Source organism: Peromyscus californicus, unplaced genomic scaffold (genome assembly GCF_007827085.1).
Source record: "Peromyscus californicus insignis strain IS unplaced genomic scaffold, ASM782708v3 Scaffold_24__1_contigs__length_46423439, whole genome shotgun sequence".
In the NCBI taxonomy this organism is placed as follows: domain Eukaryota; kingdom Metazoa; phylum Chordata; class Mammalia; order Rodentia; family Cricetidae; genus Peromyscus; species Peromyscus californicus.
Window position 1 is genome coordinate 3,645,615 of NW_026294535.1, and position 5,222 is coordinate 3,650,836.

The following is a 5,222-nucleotide window of genomic DNA, read 5'->3' on the forward strand; positions in this document are numbered from 1 at the left end:
GCCTGTCTGATATAATAAGCTTTTAGATCAACATTTAAATGCCATATTCTGCAGATCTCTGAAGTATGAGGGCTGTCTAGGTATCTGAATATACAAACTTTGTTTCTAGTTACTTGTTTCAAGCTCAACCCTGAAAACATATGCAAGGGACTGAGTAAATGAGTAAACTTATCCCTGTAATATTACATCAGTACTTACTTACCCTGACTACAATTAAAAACAAACTTGATTACTTATGACTGATTATTTATGTTCTCTAATAGTCTACAATAAGTAGCCTAAAAACAATGCTTTTAAGTTGAAGCTCTTCTAGCATCAAATACAGATTCAGTAAAGAAACCAAAACAAAATATCAATATACAACATTCTTAAACCTGAATGTACCTTGGTTAAGGAGAAACATTTTTTTTAAAAGATTTACTTATTTATTATGTATACAGCATATGTGACTGCAGGCCAGAAGAGGGGACCAGATCCCATTACAGGTGGCTGTGAGCCACCATGTGGTTGCTGGGAATTGAACTCAGGACCTCTGAAAGAGCAGTCAGTGCTCTTAACCTCTGAGCCATCTCTACAGCCCCTGAGAAACATTTTTTTTAAGCCATTGGTTTTAACTCTAAAAACTGTTCTTAAAAGATTAAGATCTCGCAAATGCCTTCTGTAATATCAACAATAAAGTATCTTCTTCTACTTTAAGGGGGAGAAAACATGGCATCATCACAATCTGTATAAAGTAAAACCAAGCTCCAGAGTACAAACAATCTCCAAGTTCTATATTTGGGATTTATTTATCATCCTTTTGGTTCTTTTCCTTAGAGGCTTGGATGATTTCTTTGACCCTACCTTTGGCAGCACATACATAGCCTGCCTGCTCCATTTTATTATGGCTGGTGCTTCTGGTGATCATCACCTGGCACTAGCATTTTTCAAAACTGCTAAGGTCCACCACTGCAACTAGACTCTTTTTGGAACTCTAGTTCTGTCATACATTTGTCAACCTCAGCTGTTTCCTATGATTCCTTTATGTTACAAAGTTTAGCTGCCAGAGGAAGGTATGTTCCTGTGTATAAAAGCATTGATGTGCAGCTTTAATATTTACTAAGTATCTTATTTATTAAACATATGTTGCCATCTATTTAAATTCTCTAGAAACTTGCTGTTGAACACTTGGTAAAGACATAAGTACTTAGGTGTTAACCCAAGTAGATCTTTATAACCTTAGTTAAAGATGGCTGCCAGCCACATGGCTGCCCATGAGGTCACCAGCCAAGATGGAGGAAGCCACGTGGTTGCTGTTTAGAGCTCGTTTTTCTAAACAATAATTACTTGCACACATACACAGAGTTGGATCCAAGTTACACAATACATATGTACAGTTAAAGCTTGTTTACATTTATTGGGAACTTACAAGTGAAAAGGGACTGTTCAATAATCGAGTTAAAAGACCAACTTCAACATTTTCAAGTCACATACCTGTATACATACACGCATAAGCAGTTTGCAGAATCATTAACCATTCTTAAGATGAAAACCAACCAGAATTAACTTTTAAATTCAGTATTTTCAGGTATAAGAAACCATAACAAACAGTTTACATCACATCCCCTTTGACTTTCTACAACCTTCCATGTACCCTCAGTCTGTTCCTTTGATCCCTCAGACATTTACTCTAGACAAATTCCGTTTTTTTCTTTTCTTTTAAAACAGAAACTCTTACCAAAGTCTTTCTTGTGATTTCCCTCAGTAATCTAGAATATATTGTAAAATTACAATATTTTAAACAAGAACAGAAATACATGCATATACCATAACAAGAATAACTCTCAATTTGCAACCACACTGTACCACAGACAAGAAACTATTGGTGACATTCTATTCTTGGAGCCAGACCTTGATCAGGTTTTAGCTCCAGGGCAGGTCTTGGGAGCCCCACCCAACAGCATGGAAGAGGAAGAGGACAGGGAAAGCGTTCACCATGGGGACAAAAGATTGCTGTTAACCTCAAATTTTCAAGAACACAAGAATGGCAGGCTGAAAGTGACTCCATCACTGTAGTAGATGGGCTAGGCCTGGAACTTGAAGAGGTCCTCCTGCCTCTGCCTCATGTGATGATACATGGGTAAAAAGAAATTTTTATTATGGATTTAGTGTAGATATTGGTAGAAATAAGTTTGGGAAAGTGAAGTCTTGTGAGGGAGAGCCACACTTAATTGATAGAAAGCCATGTTATAGTTTTGGTGACTTTATAAGATCCATTTCAATGGGTTCTTAGGGAGTTTCTCTGTGTCTCTCAGTCTCCCCGTCTCTCTCCCCGTCTCTCTCCCCGTCCCTCTCCCCGTCCCTCCCTCTCCCCGTCCCTCCCTCTCCCCGTCCCTCCCTCTCCCCGTCCCTCCCTCTCCCCGTCCCTCCCTCTCCCCGTCCCTCCCTCTCCCCGTCCCTCCCTCTCCCCGTCCCTCCCTCTCCCCGTCCCTCCCTCTCCCCGTCCCTCCCTCTCCCCGTCCCTCCCTCTCCCCGTCCCTCCCTCTCCCCGTCCCTCCCTCTCCCCGTCCCTCCCTCTCCCCGTCCCTCCCTCTCCCCGTCCCTCCCTCTCCCCGTCCCTCCCTCTCCCCGTCCCTCCCTCTCCCCGTCCCTCCCTCTCCCCGTCCCTCCCTCTCCCCGTCCCTCCCTCTCCCCGTCCCTCCCTCTCCCCGTCCCTCCCTCTCCCCGTCCCTCCCTCTCCCCGTCCCTCCCTCTCCCCGTCCCTCCCTCTCCCCGTCCCTCCCTCTCCCCGTCCCTCCCTCTCCCCGTCCCTCCCTCTCCCCGTCCCTCCCTCTCCCCGTCCCTCCCTCTCCCCGTCCCTCCCTCTCCCCGTCCCTCCCTCTCCCCGTCCCTCCCTCTCCCCGTCCCTCCCTCTCCCCGTCCCTCCCTCTCCCCGTCCCTCCCTCTCCCCGTCCCTCCCTCTCCCCGTCCCTCCCTCTCCCCGTCCCTCCCTCTCCCCGTCCCTCCCTCTCCCCGTCCCTCCCTCTCCCCGTCCCTCCCTCTCCCCGTCCCTCCCTCTCCCCGTCCCTCCCTCTCCCCGTCCCTCCCTCTCCCCGTCCCTCCCTCTCCCCGTCCCTCCCTCTCCCCGTCCCTCCCTCTCCCCGTCCCTCCCTCTCCCCGTCCCTCCCTCTCCCCGTCCCTCCCTCTCCCCGTCCCTCCCTCTCCCCGTCCCTCCCTCTCCCCGTCCCTCCCTCTCCCCGTCCCTCCCTCTCCCCGTCCCTCCCTCTCCCCGTCCCTCCCTCTCCCCGTCCCTCCCTCTCCCCGTCCCTCCCTCTCCCCGTCCCTCCCTCTCCCCGTCCCTCCCTCTCCCCGTCCCTCCCTCTCCCCGTCCCTCCCTCTCCCCGTCCCTCCCTCTCCCCGTCCCTCCCTCTCCCCGTCCCTCCCTCTCCCCGTCCCTCCCTCTCCCCGTCCCTCCCTCTCCCCGTCCCTCCCTCTCCCCGTCCCTCCCTCTCCCCGTCCCTCCCTCTCCCCGTCCCTCCCTCTCCCCGTCCCTCCCTCTCCCCGTCCCTCCCTCTCCCCGTCCCTCCCTCTCCCCGTCCCTCCCTCTCCCCGTCCCTCCCTCTCCCCGTCCCTCCCTCTCCCCGTCCCTCTCCCCGTCCCTCCCTCTCCCCGTCCCTCTCCCCGTCCCTCCCTCTCCCCGTCCCTCTCCCCGTCCCTCCCTCTCCCCGTCTCTCTCCCCGTCCCTCCCTCTCCCCGTCTCTCTCCCCGTCCCTCCCTCTCCCCGTCTCTCTCCCCGTCCCTCCCTCTCCCCGTCTCTCTCCCCGTCCCTCCCTCTCCCCGTCTCTCTCCCCGTCCCTCCCTCTCCCCGTCTCTCTCCCCGTCCCTCCCTCTCCCCGTCTCTCTCTCCCTCCCTCCCTCTCCCCGTCTCTCTCTCCCTCCCTCCCTCTCCCCGTCTCTCTCCCTCCCTCCCTCTCCCCGTCTCTCTCCCTCCCTCCCTCTCCCCGTCTCTCTCCCTCCCTCCCTCTCCCCGTCTCTCTCCCTCCCTCCTCTCCCCCTCTCTCCCTCCCTCCCTCTCCCCCTCTCTCCCTCCCTCCCTCTCCCCCTCTCTCCCTCCCTCTCCCCCCTCTCCCCCTCCCTCCCTCTCCCCCTCTCTCCCTCCCTCCCTCTCCCCCCCTCTCCCTCCCTCTCTCCCCCTCTCTCCCCCTCTCCCCCCCTCTCCCCCCCTCTCCCCCCTCTCCCCCCTCTCTCCCCCCCTCTCTCTCCCCCTCTCTCTCCCCCTCTCTCTCCCCCTCTCTCTCCCCTTCTCTCTCCCCTTCTCTCTCCCCTTCTCTCTCCCCTTCTCTCTCCCCTTCTCTCTCCCCTTCTCTCTCCCCCTCTCCCCCTCTCCCCCTCCCCCTCCCCCTCCCCCTCCTCCTCCTGCTCCTTCTTCTTCTTCTTCTTCTTCTTCTTCTTCTTCTCTTCGGTAACAAAATCATAGGTTATTTCCTGAGGATGCTTGGGTGTGATTCTGTTTTAATGAGGTAAAAGCATGAGTCAGAAGAATTCTGCACTGTTCCTTACTCTACATGAGGTTTGTAATTCTCCCCTGCAATCCTCAGACAATAATTACTGCTTACACCTGGGAAAGAAGTAAGTCCATACTCAAAAGATTTTACATATTTTGGTCTCAAACATGGCTCATTTGTATTTGAGATACCACAAAAAAGGAAAGTTTTCTATCTACACAGCAAATTTTATTAATTTTGTATGATGGTTAATATTGATTTCAACCTGATAACATATAGAATCAGCCAAGGGACACTCTTCCAGGCACACCTGTGAGGGCTTATCTGGATCATGTCATTCTTTGGGGTGTGCTTATGATTAGTTTGTATATTAAGTTCATTGAGATAAGAAGACACTTCTCTTTTCCAGAAGTGATAGCACCATTCCATTCCATGGTCTTCGTACTAGATTATGTAATAAGAACCAACATTTATCATTTTCTGACTCCTGACTGTGGATACAGTGTAATCAGGTTCATAGAACAGTAGATTGAAGGAATAGAAACTCTCCTTGCTTACTATCTGGCTAGAGCCCAGATGTTCTGGAGTTTGATGAAATTCTTCTGCCTTGGTGTATTAACTGGCAATCCAAGATTGAAGGGCTCATGGAGAGCTGATGACCATGTCACAGATTTGAAACACCTACAGAGAGGGTCTGAGAGGACACTGCTTCCAGCAGATACCTGAAGATGTGGTAGATTCTAGAACCATAGGATAAAC